General features: G+C 38.1%; 1 protein-coding gene across 2 annotated transcripts in view; it reads left to right on the forward strand.

The window, feature by feature from the left end:
* LOC128889737 (polypeptide N-acetylgalactosaminyltransferase 2) overlaps window positions 1-18,930 on the forward strand; it is a 286,331-nt gene that overhangs the window by 14,030 nt on the left and 253,371 nt on the right. The gene's annotated exons all lie outside the window — the stretch shown is intronic.

The raw sequence follows: 18,930 nt of genomic DNA on the forward strand, positions 1-18,930 counted from the left end.
TAGAAACATTTACAAATACGATGAGATTGTAGGATATAGTTTTCTTTCAAAGCAGAAATTTTATATTTAAGGATATTCGACTATAAGCATTCTGGCCTGGAAAATTCAAGAATGAATTCAAGAATTCAATGCTATTTCGAAATTTGGCAAATCAAAGGGCAAAACAGTTTGGAAAATTTGGCCTTAATCTGATTATAACAATTGTCGTTTAACAAATTATAACAAAATTTATATGTGGATTAAATTAAGTTTATTGGTAGTTAACATACATATCGAGTAGTAGGAAAGATTTTTGTTGCGCAGTGCCACATATTTTGCAACTCGAAACGCGTCATATTATTGGACTCAAAATGCTGACTAGCAGTCTCAGCACTCTGAGTATCAGTATTCACAAAAACTTGACCTATAATTACAGCTACCTAAGATTAACTTAGCAGACCTGATATTATTTTGAAAGACCCAAGACCATCCTAGTTCACCAACCATGTATGATTCATCTGAAAGTAATCAACAACATTCCAATTTCTAGTTAATCAAACTTTCAACTCGTAATCCCCTAGTTTTTCAGGACGCTTTGTTCCTAGCATAAACGTCGGGATGGTCCGCGTAGGAATAATTGTGATTAATATCTGAAATCTCCGTAACATGCAATACCGTGTCTGTAGACGTATGTCTATACACGTGTAAAGCCCCGCAGGTGTGTATTTACATAGAAGCTTCGCGTTTCGGCCAGAACATGCGGCTTGGTCCCGTGTGGAACATATTCGCGTTCCTGTGCGGTGGTTCAGACTTGTCCGTGATGAAATTGCACGCGTCCGCTCATCAGGAATCGGTGCTGCAGCGAAATAGGATTTTGCGCGTAGAATCTGTTGGTATGCAGGTGATTTCGGCGGTCTGGGCCGAGAATTACTCAGCTGTTCATTAAAACAATCCCGCCGATATCCGAAGCGAAGGGCTAATTAATTTGACTTCCTATCATGTCGACTACAGTGATTGGATATGTTTTCTCAATTGTTAGGTAGGTACACTAGTAGACAATTTAGAAGAATGTCGTCATAATCGATAGGTGCACCATTTGTTTAAAAAATGTGTATATTTTTCAAATGCTTTAGAGCATAGAATATAAGCAGTGTTATGATTTGATGGTGTTCATATTGAAATGTGAAGCCTGTGAAGGTTCCAGCCTTTTAAGTTTCTAAGTCATTTGGAGTTTTTAATTTCTTGCTTACGACTATCTTCTGAATACAGATTTTGTTTAAATTGCTGTCAATTTATTGCATCTGCCTTTATTTTCATCTTCTTTGTATAGAAATGTCGACTAGTGTTACGTAGTTTCAATGAATTGTCCTAGAATTTGTTTTACGAATTAAATGATATGCAAGTTTTTTTATAAAATTTATCTCGTACACTCACACAAGTAAAATATTCTACGTGAAAAAATCCATCGGAAACTAGTAACGAATTTTCATTTTCCCGGGAATCGAGTTGGAAAATACACAGGAGTGACTATCGATGAAAAATGTGCGATTCCGCCATATTCGAAAACGAGGGGTTCTACACAAAATTTGCTTCGTCATTTCCGATTCAGTTTTCCATATAGTTTTTCGCTATTTTTATGCCAAATTTACACGAACATGATTACTCTTGATTTTTTCGAATTTCCTTTGGTGACCGTTACAAGATTGAATTACAATCGACGATCTGTGTTTAAACACGTTAGAGAACGATGTTATGGAAATTGGATTCGAGACTCTTCGACGCGCCTTTGCTCTTTATTCGAATCCAGTCCTTCCACAAAAGGTTATGCGCTGTGAAGGGATGCAAGAGGGACAAAAGAGTCGGATGGATGAAAAGATAATAGTTAAGTTGCTAGCTAGTTTTCCCTTTTGCTCTCGAAACGGTCCTCGAAATGTTTCCACCAATTTAAATGATTTTACATTTGACAGGTGGAAGTTTCCTTTTCGCGATTGTATCACCTCGATTGAGAGAGGGTTACACATACATCGTTTTGTTAGAGCTCAAGATTCGTAGATCAATATTTTTTGGGTAGGGATTTCTTTATAATAACGTATGTGTAATTGTTTATAATTATATAACTGTTTCTTTAAATTCATAACGATAAGAACCAAATTTAAAGTTCAACATTAACCCTTTGACTGCAGGATGATTTTAGTTAGAAATTCTAAGGCGCGTGTCACTCTAACAGAGTTGAAATCGTAATTTAAGCGCCTCGCGTAAGAGTATGAAATTTTGCAATTCACGAAATCAATTTTTAAAAAATATCACCTTATAGTGAATGATAACACAAATCTTTTTAAAGCACAACTTTTTATCGTTTGCTAGAGTAAATTTGACCATGTGAAACGCATAATAAAAAAACAGCAACATCGAGTAAGTAGGTCCGCCATTTTGAATTTCTAAATTTTGAGTATAGAGTTGGAATCAGCGATTTCAAAAACCTCTGTATACTAAGTTTCATCCAAATAGAACCACTCTTCACATTTTTCGCGATATATCGCATCCGCCATTTTGAATTCCTAAATTTTGAGTTCACAGTTGGAATCAATGACCCCAAAAACCCCTGTATACCAAGTTTCATCCAAATTGAACCACTTTTCCCATTTGAGTCTGCAATGTTGAATCTGCCATTTTGAATTTGTGAATTTTGAGTTCAGTTTTGGAATCAGCGACCCCAAAAACCCCTGCATACCAAGTTTCATCTAAATCGAACCATTTTTCGCATTTTGTGGTGTTATATCGGATCCGCCATTTTCAATTTCTAAATTTTGAGTTCGATATTTGGAATCAGCGACCCCAAAGACCACTGTATACCAATTTTTATCCAAATCGCTCGAAAGAGTAAATAGATACACTTGTATCTCTTCTAAAGAACCTAGAGGGGTTTTCCTTCCAGGAAATACTACAATGTTTACTAGTATTTCTTGGAATTTCGTAGTACGCATCCCTAGGAATTTATGTAGGTCACTGCATCTGCCATTCATTCATATTACTCTTAAAGCGTCTATTAAATAAGAAAATTTGAACTGTCGTAGTTCAGCGTGGAATCGACGGATTCGGTTCAAACAAAATCCAAATTAAAGGGCGGAATTTCTACTATCTCCTAAACTGTTATTATAAGTGTCAGATATGTTTAAACAATTGTTTTGTTTATTGCTCCACTGAAAACAATAAATTGTCGTAACTCTGTGTAGAATCGTCCGATTCGGTTCTACCAAAATCCAAATTAAAGTGTGGAATTTCTACTGTTTATTAGGTATTTATTATCAATGTCAAATATTATTAAACAATTGTTTTGTTTATTGCTCCACCAAAAACTTTAAGCTGACATAACTCAGTGTGTAATCGTCGTATTCGGTTGAAACAAAATTCAAATTGAAGAGTGGAATTTTTACTATCTAACAGATAGTTATTATCATTGTTAGATACCCTGAAACAATAGTTTTATTTATTACTGTACGAACCAAAAATATGCTTCTGGTGTAGGAGATGATCCAGGCATGTAAATATTAGAATCAAGGCTACCATACGATACTATATCGAAGACGTTAAAACTAAATACATAAATTACACAATAATAATAAATAATAATATAATGTTGAACAAAATCCAAGTAAACGAAGCTAAATCAATCTTGACTGCGTTTCGTTAATGTATTCTCATATATGGACATGTTAACTTTCTATGGACGAATATATTCGTCTTTGGCTATCAAAAGGTTAATAGCCTCATAGCGTTAAACTGTGTGATTATTACAAATGTAATCACAAAGCTGCCGAACTGTGGCCATGGATCAGGCCATTAGACGTTTCGCGTGGACTTGCGTGCTGCGGAATCGGTGCCAATTATCAGTCTCGTGTTTTACCGTGTCCCGGTCGTCAGAAAGAACCGGAATACCGAGGCGCTTGACCTTTGCTCCATTTGTATCTCCCCTGATCGGTTCGTTCGTACGGAACGGCACAAAATGTAACGAAGAAGCTGGACAATGGGACAAGTTGAACGACCATTTTCAAATTTCTAGACTTTGCTGCGTTTTCTCAGTAAAGATTCTTATCAGAAGACATCGCACATCACGCAACCTTGATTTACTAAGCGATAACCAGTATAAAACGTAATTCTAATAAGCATGGTGAACCATGTACCCTGATATACTACTTGTTTTAATAGTATTATATTTTTTTTGACGAAGCTGAGTTGTCAGAGAGTCCAGGTATTTAAAAAATGTTGAAACAATTTACCAAGCAGAGAGTGTTCATCGATACAAAATCGTTTTTCATACAGTGACATGCTTCGAGGGAGTGTAATCGCCCTTTGAAGAGAACACAGATTTTCCTTTTTAACGGAATGGCTGCAGAACGATGAGTGATATCGGAAAAGAATTTACATCAGACAAAAGATTCATGAGTTTTTTTTTATCTATAAAACGGAATCCGGATAATTATCGAGAAATCCTCTACCAATCCTTACAGTCGAGTAAAAATAGCAGAACACTTAAATTCATTATACACTCGAACGTAAAGAATTGTGGAGAAATGTTTTTACTTAAATTTGTCAATAATTCTTCTATATAGTTTTCTAAGCGTAAAAGGAATGGAAGTATTGTTAAAACCTTTTTCGATATTACTCATCGTTCTGCGTAAATTCGGATTTACGAAGAGCAGTAGAATAGTTTCTAAAAGATATTTTCAATAAATATAATGCTTCCGTCGTTATTATTCAATTAGTTTTAATTGTCACTCAATTATCTTCAAGAAACACATTAACTTGTGAATTGTACTTACACGTGCAGTAGTTGTTCAAGAAACATAAAAGCATGTTCATTAAAAGACAAGGAATTCCTTTATTCGCGTGATGAAATCAGGAATTCCTGTCGTACTTCACGGTCCCAGTCGGCTAATCTGGGAAAATGAAAACGGAAAGACAGTGCGGGCTGAAATTATTCAGAGATTCCCTTCGTAACTTATATTTTCTCATGAATTTTTATATTCTGTTACATTACAGAACCTTTAATTTATCTTCTGAATAGAGCCACCAAGCAATGAAGAAATAAATTTCTACGCACTCTGACGCACGAGAACTAATAAAACCATACTACAAAAGAAAAAAACGGGTAAGAAATGACATATCGTCAAAAATTTTGATAATGGGACCACCGGGGAGACATGCACTACAAGATGCAATAGGTTTCATTCCGATTGGTCAAGCCATCTCGGTGTAATCGGTGAATATACCTTAAAAAAAAAATATATACATGTCGAATTGAGTAACTTCCTCTTTTTTGAAGTCGGTTAAAAATGATATCAATTTCTCTCTAACCAAAATACTACATATGCAACCCTCTAAAATTAATAATTTTACTAACCATACGTCTTTTTTACAAGAAAACCGTATTTCTCGTTCTCATGAAATTTACCCTCTCTGCCAATCCTTGGAAAACGTATCCCACGTTCCGAGACGATGATTGTAATCAAACCTTCGCGTTCTTCGAGTCGAATACGATTTCGAGAATCAACAGCGAAAGGAAATTGGGTATCAAAAATTCACGTCGCTTGCCGTGTTCCGTTCGACGAATTCGGTCCGTCTCGTACACGAAATAAAGGCTGAACCCCGAAGGGCTGAAACTGCTGCGAAAGGATGGACGTGCCGGGGACTTTATTAGGTCGACAGACGGATGAGGGAAGGGGGCGGGGGGTAGTTTCGGTATTCTTCGGAGAGAAATCTGGACTAATTAAGGCGCAGTGTGCACGCTGGAGCGCGCAGTTTAATCGTACTTTTCTCTTCCCTGCCATCTGCCGTGGCTCCCGCTGGCTGGGCTGTTAATGGCGTTAATTCTTCCGTAGGTACATATGAATCAGGTGCCACTCATTAATTCACGTCCGGGGATTGTTCTACTGTCGGGGACCTACGACGTGCATAACAGCTTCCGTGTACATTTCTACACCGGGACTGCTAAAATTTGTATCAGCCAAGTTCCCGTGACTTTGTGGAAACTTCGACGAAGTTTGCTTTGGCGAGCATATATGGGAAACGACTATGGTGTAATTTCGAGTGTTGCTTGTTGCTTACGGAATTAATTCGGTAGAAAGCTATGCCGGCATGGTTTGATGTTTGTGTTTTCGTTTGTAGGTTTCTATCAAATGTTGTTTTGTAACTTTGGTCTTTACCTGACGAAGGGCTTGTATTAGGGGGACTGAAAAGTGATCTTATTTCTTTTACATTAAATTCAAACAAATAGATTCGTAATAAGTTTCTATTTTTAAGCAATTATGTAATCATCAGACTGCGGATATATATGCAAAATAAAATCTTCGCGAAAGAGCCAACAAAAATTGAACCTATTTTATTCTTCAAATATTATAACATGAACTTTACTTTCAATCTTTTTTATATTCTTACATATTGTTTGCATTTTGTAGTTTCTTGCACATTCAAATTTCATATAAATGCATAATGATCCGCAGTCTAGTAATCACCCTCGTTATCAACAGCCTTTCGTCATCTAGTGTTCAAATTTTCAATGCCAGATCGATAAAAATCAATGAGCTGATGAATGATAAATAATTACTGAGATTCGCAGAAATAAAATTCAGAAAGAATAAAATTATGAGTAAGGATGGACAAAGAATTAATAGAAAAGGTTATAGTGCAGCATTTTCATGCAAGAAAAAATATGTTTCCTGCGTTTCCCGTCAATTTTAATAGCGAATTTCTCTGTTGAAATTGGGAGACTTGGAATTGTTCAAAGCCAGCTTAAATAGTTTATTAGACAGAGCGGGTATCATCAGAAAATGGCGGGATGTTTGTGGTGATACGGAACGAAAATGTTCCACGAAGACGATTATTTCTTCAAAGTATCCTGGCAAAGCCGATTCCCGTCGACTTTTCCCCAAATAAAGTTCTCGACTGGATATTCGAGGTATGACGTTCTCACGGAGCGAAAATATCCCTTTTATCTCTTTCGAGGTACATCGTGGCACTGGAAGCATCAAAAAACGTATGAAACAATGAAAATGTAATAATCAGTCAATCTGTCCTTGTCGTTCCAAACAGCACCAAGCTAGCGAAATACATCTGTCTTTAAAAATATACATTTTCAATAAAATGCCATCGTTCCAAATTAAAGTATAGAAGTATAGAAAGCCTAAAATTGCGGTACTTAAAGTTGCGTAAACAATACAAACAATACAAACATTAATATAATTAAGAAATTCTACGTATTTCCCTAGGAAAACATATGATGATTACATGAAAAGAGATTGATTGATTCATTGAAAATTGGTGAGACTAGAGTGCCCACCGATTTTAAAAATACTGTTTCGAGAAAAACGCGTTTAAAATTTCCGACTTTACTTTAGAGTTTAAAACTGCCCTTACACTTTCGATATCGATTTCCAATTAACGGCATATAATTATGGAGAGTACTTCAAGCAAGAAAAAAAGAAACTCGATTTTTTGGAACGACCAAAGTGCTGTAACCCCGTAAATCACGTAATCCTCGAGATACTTACTACTTATTTGTAGAGTGTAATACCCTCAGGAACAATTAAAGTCCCTAACAGAATTCAGCGTGCTAACCCATCGAAGTTTATTCAATTACAGAGGTCCATTGTCTCGTTCCGCCACGGGACATATCTTCCTTACAAGTCCATAACTTGGCCAGTAATGTCTCAGGTTTACAACCCGAAGTTACAGATCCCCGTATTGTACAGCAGTTTATGGTAACGTTTCTACGTAATCGAGCCCGCGACTCGAAAGACGATTGTTCACGGTGCATTCTCGATGCTGAATAACGTAGAGCATTTGCTGTTTTTACGTTCGTGCAGATGTAAACACACTGCATAATCAGTCAATTCTACTCGCGAACATCGACTTCACCGCGTTTCTCCATTTGCTTTCGCCGAAGGTACGCTGCCACGGATCGAGAAGTGGTTTTAAAAATTTCTAAACGACCCAGCTGTGAATCGTGCACGCGACGTTCCCTTCCGTTTTCTGATAGTTTCGCGGAAGCTCTCTTCTTTGTTTTTCGGCGAAAACCGGCGCGCGGAATTAAAGGTTCGCTCCCAGGGAAGCTCTGAACTATCGATCGTCGTTGACTTGGACGACTGAGAATCCTCAAACTCTACTTAACTTTTACCTATCCGAGTTACCAAACTTTGCCGCAATCGTCGGCTGGCGTTGGACAATTTGATTTTACAGAATTAGTCTAACTCGCGGTTACTTTCCTTTTGTCGGAGTTAAAGTACCTCTTCTGGGTCGAATTGGCTTGTTTGAGATGCATTGAAATTCAAAGCGCGCTTCATGACATAAATGTATCGAACTTATGATTAGGTGTTCTGTCGTTGGGATATGTATTCGTAAATATTTATTCATAATATTCATGGTTAGTTCTGTGTTGTCGTATTTGTAGTAAGAATTAGTTATTCTTCACGTCTTCCCATTTTCTTAACTTCATTGCTCTTGATGAAGTAGCCCTAACAAACATCAAAGAATGTATTCCACAACATTTTCGTCTATCATTACTGTCATCTTCAGTGATTCTTTATGCCAATCAATGTTTGTAAGTTACGTTTATTTACTATTCTTCTTTTATTTTACATAATCTGAGGCAGTCATATGTGTCTTACGTCAACAAATAAATTATTTCAAATATTTTTACTCTTTTTCTTTGAGAATTTACCACTGTATAATTACACTGTATTCCACTGTATAATTAAAATTAAATACTTCGAATACACTTTGCTCGAGGATGGTGAAGTGACATATTTTTATTTTTCGAAATTAATTTATGAACCATGTTAGTTTCCCTCAGGGGCTGTAGCTATGATTGGGCGCAGCTGCAGTACGGGTTTGGCGAACCCAAGGTACCCGAGCTCCTTGTAGGCCTATTAACCATATCAGACTACTGCCATTCTTAGTAGAGCTGGTTGTACAAATATTACCAAAAAAAGGTCAAATAGACCTGTATGACCTGAACACAGTTAAAAAATAAACCATGCAAACCAGGAGAATAAGATTATTTATAAAATGTGATCAACATTGAATGGTACATTATCGAAAATTCAAAAATCAATAGCTTCTAATAGAACACATAAAATACTTACTACCCAAAATTCCAGCACTCACACGCTTCCAAGCTCAACCTCCAACAAACTACAAATACTGGATAGCCTTCGATACACAAACCATTGTAACACTAAATCTACCATGACCAGTCAAATGACGGTTCCCAAATTTGTGTATATATTTCTTATATGCTCTATATGAATTATATACAATTTCATTGAAAAACGGTCTCTAAGACTAGTCATTTGTCTCATTACGATAGAAGTAGTTCCTGGCTCATACCTCATCCAAAACCTACCCAAAACTACCCAACTTCGTGATTCCTGTTAAACAATATCCCCAAAAACCTGATAATAGCCGTTCTTCCATACCCAAAGATCTTCTAAAAACCGTCACTTTGAACCTCGTAATCCGTCATTCACGTTTAAATTGCTCTTCTTCAATTCCCTTGAATCCGCAATTGTATCATCGTTGTTCCGCATTTAGCGTCGCGGTTTCGAGGGTGCGAGAACATCTTCATCGTCGCATAGGCGTGTGGTTATGAAGATTTAACATTGTCGCGGCTTTCCGGATGCATATCATTAGCTGGAACCTCGTAGAGAAATATTTTGTATGACGGAATGCTTGCTTGATATCCACGTGACCGTCGTCGACGACGACTTAGGGGCGTGTTCGTCTCGTGAAAGTACGCGAAGAGCTTTTCGTCATTGTACATGGACTTGAACGCGCGATGGAAAGGCACGGGTGGAAGAGTCGAGGGCGAAAAGGGACAGGAACAGGGGTTAGGGGTGGTTCGGAGGCGCGCAGAGTGGTTTCAAGAGGGGAGCATCGAGAGGGGAGTGTGTGCAACCATCTCTGGGAACTCGCCCGAATACCGCAGTGCGCAGTATTTATCCGTTTTAATTTTATTTCCCCGGCTTGTAACCTTCTGTGCGCGTTAATCACGATTAAACAGAATTTTCTCTTGTCTGAGACTCGAAGAAAGTAGAATGGTCGAATTGTTGCGAGTTGGATACCATGGACGTCAGTCAAGGGAAAGAGCTTCGTGTCAAGGAATATTTGTGGAGGAACTGGAGTGTTTTTTTATGTTATTATTGCAACCAGATATTATTTCAACACCATGATCATTTAAGCGCATGAGTAGTGACGTGACAGAGAGAAGCGATCGTAGCGCCACTAGTTTACGTGCTCGCCGTCTTCTGAAATGATCGTGGTAAATCTGTATCGGTCCATCCGATACGAAATTCCAGCCCAATAATAAATTAACTTTTCTCAAGAATTTTTATTATAAAGTTTGAACTCCACTCAGAAGATATTTGGTATTTGAAAGTCAATTCTCACGAAGAAGATCGCAACTGTAGCCTGAACTCCACGTGGAGTTGCTTAATTTGTGCATATTCTCGTGAATGCATTATTGACGAGGAATCCCAACGGCTACATTTGTCGGCCATGTTACGACCGCGGTTCTGCACATGGACAGATGGCTATGGCGTTCGGATTGTGATCGATAGCCGATACGATCGATACGAATCTACAAGCCAGCATTCCCAGACAGGATCTAAAAGCCTCCCCCAATCCCAATGACGAGAACGTTTGCGGCTGTATCGCGGTCAGCGGACGCGTTCCATTAAAATGCGAATTTTCGAATGAATTTAAATTTGCCACGGACGATCGTTTTTGTGATTTCCCACGTATAAACGTTCTCGCCCTTCCAATTGTCCTCGTCTGGCTTCCAGTTTGAAATACTCGGATCAGGGGATGACTTTTGGAAACGCGTCGATGATCGTTACGAGCGATTTACTATAATTATGACGCTGGGAGACAAATACTTTGTATCCTCCTCTAATGATATAATTCCATTTAATGGAATGGAAGGAATGCGGTTGTCTAATGTGTATTGATCACTATACTTTTAATTTTTTTGTTACTATTTCAAGTATAGTTAAGTTTTAAATTTGTAATCGAAAGTATTTCACATTGTGACACAAGTAAATTACAAGAAGTATATGTAAAAAATAAGAACGATGCAATAACACAAATCATATTGTTATTTAGTGTCTGAAGGACGCACAAAACATAACACAATAATACATTTCATTTTGGTCTTCCTCGTATCACTTATCTCTAACCTTCTTTACAAAAATAGTTTCCTCGCTGCTAGCGTTCAACATTCTAAATTGTTTCATTAAAAATGATCGAAACTTACTTTCGAAACGTTCAATAGAAATTAAACTATGCTCCCTTACGTTTCTTTCCAATTCCTTACATTTCATTTGAGATAGAGAAATGTATTCGTTCCTCTAAGTTCTCAGTGAAATCGCCGAATTATTTTTGCCGCACTATAAATGAATTCTGGTCCACTGGTCAACGTTTCCACGGGAATCGTTAATCCCGATTGAAATTGTTCGAATGAAACCGAAACGAAACGCGAGAACGGCGCGAATAATACGCGATAAACGTTTTTCGGGGAGCGCGTGACGTTGAAGGAGTGCGCAGGAACGTTCGAAAGATAACAATCGTTCAATTTGCGACATCGAATGGCGGTGCAAGCCAGCCTGCCCGGATAAAGGGGGTCTTTCCATGGAAATATAGCCATTTTTTTTGTTACCACCGCGATGCAGCGTCGCGTGTATATCCACGAGCGTGCCGCGCGTACACGTACGCTCAGCTTAACAAAAGGGCAGCGCGATAAATCTCTCCGCTGGGAGGGGGTTAAAAATTAACCCGGATGATGCCGTCCACCCCCTCAACTTACCCATGCGACCCCGGTTATTTATCATGATCTACGCTTCGCTGTTCGAATGGAATTTCCCGCGGAGAAAATTCGACGAATGAGAAACACGTGCTCGATGAACGCTACGTTTGGGAAAATATTGTCCGTCGATAGACGTTCGATATAGTTTCGACTAGATTTCGATACTACTTTGCACGAGATGGTCCAAATTGACCCATTCGTTATAAGGTAAATTTAAAGTATTTTGTCTTAGGCGCAAATATGTAATACAGATGTGTAATACAGATTATTATTTCGATAATAAAACGTGATGTTGAATTTGTTATTTTAAAAAGAAAATTTACGATCTTCTTTTGGAATAATTCATGACTCTATAGACTTATCCCTTGAGTAATTTCAATCAATTTGAACGTAGTTGGCAGTGAATGGGTCAAAGTATTTTATTGATTTTAAACGAAGACCAAACAACTAACTACGCACATTCATTTATCTTCAGAACTCTTAATCATATCATGACCATCCTTTTCATCTTCATAGAATTCAGGAGCCGACTAACAGGTAATCAAAACGTTACTTTGTTAATTAGCTTGCACCAAAGACTGGACTCGTTTGTTCTTGAATGCACACCCCCTCTGGCAATCTCCCATTGTTTGAACCTCATTAACCACCTTCATGCACGGAATATTGATAAATTAATTGCTCAAATTTTCCCCACGTTTCGAAGGATCGTCGGACAATACATTGGACAGCGGAAAAGTTCGATTCTGTTGGGAATAGTCGCTAGATATACATCGCTGATTATAATGGAACGCGGTCGCGCGTGTCCGCGCTTTCGTGGCTAAGATTTTTGCGATTTGCATGCATTCCTCCACCCTCCCCGTGCATTACGCAAAGTTACGTGGAAAGGAAAAACAAGCTCGGCTGACGAGTTTCGCGGGAATTCCTGAAACGAAAATGGAAGTCCCGCGTCGAGGTTCGTTTAATTAAAGCTGGGACCAGTTGCCCCTGCCACCCTGCTTTTCGTTAATTTTTTCACCCCCTAACTCTGCGTTTCATTCGTTTCCCTGCTGTGAGATATTCGCGTTTACGTATGGGGGAGAATCAACGTTATGGGAAAAATAAAATGAAATTTTACACTATTCTGATAGCGTAGTTTTCGAGGAAAACTGTCACTTCTTCATTTGGACAATTAAGGACGTCCGTCCTAAACGATAGTGTCGGTAATTTTTAAATTTGGAATCCCCAATTATGGATGCAAGGTCTGGAAGGGTTAAACTCAATCTCAAACAATATACAACACGTAGAGAACAAGCATTATTTTCAAGGAACAATTATTTGATACGTAATTGGTTAAGAATTAAAATCACGTACACACATGTGCGACTATCCTGGGGGGATGAATCCAGGCCACGAAGGAAAGGGTTACTGAGCGCAGTAAGTCACTCGTCCGCGCTATTGGCCCTGTTCCGTTGATTTTCAAGTCATCAGCATGCTATTTTCCGCGCACGCTGGGACCACACGCGTTCGAACAAACGCATGGTCGACCTGGAGTCGCTGAAAAAAGGGGGTCGAACAATGGCAGCTTTACAAGTGTCATCCACGTCCTGTAAATCATAACACCGTGAGGGGTGTGTCTTTTCACGCTCCGTTTACAGGGGTCGGCTTTTGCCAGGGGTAGATGCATTAAGGGAACGGACTCACGGGGGATGAACCCAATTTTAAGTCGAACAAATGTTAAGCTCCGTAATACTCGTGTTTATACTGCTCGTTCTCCTCGTACTAGGTTCTTGGTGGTCAAAGCAAGGAGGGGTTTTTCGCGTAATAGCAGACAAAAAGTATCGTGTATGAGACGTGACAAAACATTCCACTGATTTCGTATTCGAATATAATTGTCAGCCATTCGTCCTCGATTCGCGTTTGTTCCTATTAATGTTCGTTTAACGAATTTTATTTATCCCTTTCAGATCTGGCGTCCATAATTCAGGACACAAAATTAAAAAATTACCAACACTTTCATTTAGGGCGAATGTTGTTACATGTGCACACGAAGAAAGACCAGTTTTCCATGAAAATTAGACTATTATAATTTTAGTCCAAGCTAATCCTAAAAATTAAATTACATTAATACGAGAAAAAAATTATTCAGATCTGAAAGGGTTAATTGACAGTTCGATCTGGACAGAAAGATACTCTTGCTGGACAGAAATTGAATTCAATGATGGTCCTATGGAATTGTCTTTTGTGGTATTATTTATACCAAGTAAATACTTGAACTATATAAAGTTAAACGTTTTGCCCTGGTCACGAATTGAAAAATAATTTTAATCGAATGAAATTTGTCAGAGGATTACAGAATACTTATTTTGTTTCTACACAAACATCGATTAATATTATTTTAAACCAACAAATTTCTTGCACTGTTACGTCCAACATTTTTTTCGTTTTTGACGGTTTATTTACATATTTTCCCAACCTGACGATTTTCTACTTAACCGAATCCTCGCACAGGAGGGTCTGAAATATTATACCATAATTCAAAGGAGGATGTTTTCATAGAAAGCTTCGTTTCCGAGAGAAACAACTGTGAAAATTATTCCAACGTACCTGTGCTTGACTTGGTTCGTTCATTCATCTTTTTGATGTGAAATGTAATTCAAGGCGAGTAAGATTAAAACAAGACAAGCTAATTACTTCCTAGTAATTTTAAGTTATGCAAAGCACAGTAACAAATTATTCCACGCAAGTATGTTATTTTAATAACAGACGTTTCTCTCTTAATACACTTAATTTATAATTATCTACATCAACAGATGCTAGATGTAATTATACATGAGAACAGAGAATTGAAGGTTCTTGGAACTTGCATTTAAGTTTAAAAATATAAGAGTGAATTGTTAGTGATTGTAAGGAGATTGTCTTGGATTTTATTCCACCGCTAGCTTTCATCCATTTAATAGATGGTTAATTAATCATTACTGTTCCTTGTTATACGAACAAATAAATTTAACAGATAATAATCAAACTCGCATAGTTTAGTGTTTCAATTAAACATTTCGATCAATCTAGTTTGCGGTTTTCTATAGTACACAGGTTCCTTATTCATATCATGCTACATTAAATTACATAACATGAAGAATAATATAGAAATAATATTAAAATTCAATAATATATTATTCATAAAAAATAAATTTCTGTTGTATTGTAACTTTTTAATGCTCATCAGAATCAGTATTTATGCATGAAATGGTCACAAATTGTTCGAATGATAAAGTATACATCATCTCATTCTTCACGTTTATTCCATTAATCAATTATCCAAACAATTCTTCAAACCTGTTTCATAATTTTATTTTCTGCTAAATGCCATTTTCGTTAAACAATGGACACGTTAATTTATTTCTGAACTCTCATTCCAAGTTTTCATCCAAATAAGAATTTCACCTTTCCCTTCACTCTTCAAATCAATTCTGGATCGACGTGGTGCTCGCACAATGCGTTTCCCAACGCTTTAAATAAATCGTCGAGTTAGTTTCCTATTTTCATCTCCCATAAAAGGGTACCAGCAGAAGCGTGAAAAACTTTTTTACCCAGGATTTATTACGGCTCTCGTCTTTTTTCCGAGCTTGTTCCGCGACTCACGAAACACCGACACAAACGGCCCGCTTTTTTTTCCCTCGTCTATCAGCGCACGAATAGTCTTCCTTAATTAGAACAAAATTACTAATTACGGTCGCAGTCAGCCGCTGCAATTAATTTTCGGCCTATCCTGGCAGAGCGATTCGTTGCACGCGATTTCCTCGCTTCTCTTTCCCTCGCAACGGCTATCAAGTAAGCGACTGCGGCCAATCTCTGTCACTTTTTTTTCCCCTGTTCGTTTTTCCAGCCTTGTTTCTTCCAGCAATTTCTCAGGCGTACCGATGCCTTGCGCAACAAACGATGCTGCAACGTGCAAAACTTGTTTTATCGGATTTCTTTCACCGTGATTTCGTTGCCTGGTTGAATTTCTCCGCGATTTCTGAACTTGTTGCGCGAGAAATTATCCTTTTAAGACATTTTTTTCTAAACTATGAAGTGTGAAATTAATATTCTCCATCGCGAAGATTGTGGAGATAGTATGAAGTTATTAGTAATCATCACCGGGAAATAAAAGTTTTCGTTACAAATGATTATAATCACTACATGTTTGGTATACGTCGCCGTTGAATACAAATTTATGCGATTCGACGCTATAGAATGTTAATTTTTAATGTGCATTGCTATATAATTGTGAAATTAATATACTCAGTCGTGGAGATGATGGAGATAGTACAAAATTATTAATAATCATCGCCAGGAAATAAAAGTTGGCTATAGACCCATATGTTTGGGATACATTGCTGTTAAATACAAATTTTTGCAATTCGACGCCATAGAATGGCAATTTTCAGTGTGCATTGCTATTTAATTAACATTTTCATTATACGTCGTTATATAATAAAAAATCTTAGCAACTTATCGTTCTAGATTCAAACTGTTAAGTATACTTTACAGTAGAGTAGAAACGCTATGCATTGCTATGGGATAGAAATTTCTAGTTGTCCATTGCTGAAGAATAGAATTTTTCAACACGAAGATTGCCAATCGAAACATTTACACTACCCTTACTAGAAAAAAAAGATTCCTGCGCTCGAGTTGACTATGATTTTGATGTTTACAGCGAACTGACGAATCGTAGCAATTTTTTGCGCATACAGAGTGTCCGACAGGAAACGTGGCCAACAGTTCTCGAGACTTCCTGGAGCAGTGTTACTCGGGTCAGACGTTGCGTCCTTGTCAGTGTAGCGGAATCCTGTTTGCCAGTCTTTCTCCTTCCTTTCTGTCTTTGACGCCACTTTATTCACCGTGAAATTCATCGTGACGCGCCGGAACGACCACATAGTTTCGTGTTTCACGCAACGACGATTTACTTTCCTTCTGCCGTGAGAAAGACCATCGGATCTGGCCTCGAAGACGCGGCAGCGACGCTCGAAAACAAACTTCGTCCTTTCTTAGAATTGTACCATTTCCTCACTCAAATGAAGCATCGTGGGACGAGAATGTAATTCTTCTGGCAGGCGCTGGGAATGTCCCGAGTAGCGCGTTAATTACTTAATTATTTGCTAAGTAAACGAGTTCCCACGTAAATGCCGTCCACAAGTCAGGAGACACTCGTCCAGCTTGGAGAATGCAAATTAACCTTTTACAGGAGGCTAGGAACGAGAAAATTGAGTACCCTTTGTTTTCGAGATGAAGTCCTGATACTTTTTTCTCGTTGATCATTTTTTACGCTGAATTTAATGCTAAGAAAGTTCATTCGAGACACCGTGATCGTTTCAGTGCATTAGTAGTGGCTTCACAGAGAGAAGCGATCGTAGCGCCACTAGTTTACGTGCTCGCCATCCGCTGAAACGATCGTGGTAGACCTGTACCAGTCTACGCGATACGAAATTCCATAATAAATTAACTTTTTTCAAAAATTCTGATCATAAAGTTTGAATTCCACTCAGAAAGAATTTCTTTGGTACTTGAAAGACAGTTCCCACGACACAGAGAAGATTGCAACTAAGAACATTAATTTGCAAATAAAAATCTTCTGTAGACGTCCAGAAGAAAGAGAAATCCAAGCATTGTTTGATCTACCTATATTTTTGAAGTAGTGTTTGAACAAATTAACAACTTGAAAGCTTTTTTGGAGCTACTATTGCAAAACGAATTTTTGTTATTTGAAGATGCTTATGTGTATACTAGCTTGCTCGGTAGTAATTTGTGACTGGAAGTGGCTTTGGTTATTGTACTTTTTTGTAATGTTGAACTAACGAATTGAAAAGGAATTAATACATGGATATACACATGAATATCCAACAAAATAATTTATTCTCTGAAATATAAAATAGACTCTACGAGATAAATAATTATTAAAGAATTAATTATTGGAGATTGAATTATTATAGGCAGGCTCTTCTGAAGAGGACCTAGTAATTTATTAGGTTGTCCCAAAAGTTCCTTTCGCGATTTGGACTTAGTGATTTTCTGTAGCAGTATTTATATAAATAGACAACCTAATCTCTCAGAAGTTGATGTTACAAAATGGATCCTGCACAATTCATTAATGTAACATAAAACATAAAATATTGTGTATGTATTACTTATTAATAAAATCGAAGAAACTTTTGGGACAACCTAATGAATTCATTATTTGACAAATTACGCAATAAGGAATGGATCGTTAGCCCGAGGCTCGAAATCATCCAAATTAGTCTCTCGACGAACAGTAGCTCCCAAGCGGTTGCGTGACCAGCTTTTAAAATGCCATTTTTTTCCTCTGCCAAGTACGTGTCGACTTGCGAGACAGGTGGAGTACCCCGTAATTAAGAGTTAACGAGTAGCAATTAACGCAGCGCCATCGAAGTTGCAGTCGTAGGAACGCTGCGAAACGACGTGACGAAGAACAATGTTTGCCGTCGAGAGGCTACGTCCGTTTCGGACTAGCGCGAAACGAATCGAACGGATGCCAAAGAGGTAAAACGTTCGCAAGAAATCGTTTTCGTCGCTTTTCTAGTTCCAGGGACAGCGTTCACGGCAGTCACGTGAGCTCGTGGCTAATTAAGGCGGCGAATATCTCACGATTTCTACTCGGCTGGACGTTAATGACACTTTGTTCCTCGTGGAATTCTGTCACGACGTTACGAAGGAACGCGAATACCGATTTGCTTTTCTTTTCGCTCGGTACGTGTGAAAACGGCTACGTGAGGCATTAGAACTTCGAACAATCGAGCCCGTCCGCGATTTCTACTTTTGTTTTCTTATTTCGCCGTCGTTGCGATGCTTTCTTTGCGGATGCGAAGCTTATCGTCATCTGAATTATTCGTGAGCAACATCTTGATAGTCCCACGAGGGGAAACCGTGATAGGTGGATCTCGGATGAGACTGGACTTAAAATGTGGGCGACAGTGGTGCTCTGTCTCTTCGTAGAAGAAAAGGGTGCTTTGTTTAAGAAACAAGTAAATGCAGGATATTTTTTAACCCTTCGGATCTGGGACGGATCCGACATCTCCACCTATAAACGCATTTATCACGTACAAATATGAGTGCTAGTA

This window comes from Hylaeus anthracinus, unplaced genomic scaffold (assembly GCF_026225885.1).
Source record: "Hylaeus anthracinus isolate JK02 unplaced genomic scaffold, UHH_iyHylAnth1.0_haploid 11997, whole genome shotgun sequence".
In the NCBI taxonomy this organism is placed as follows: Eukaryota; Metazoa; Arthropoda; class Insecta; order Hymenoptera; family Colletidae; genus Hylaeus; species Hylaeus anthracinus.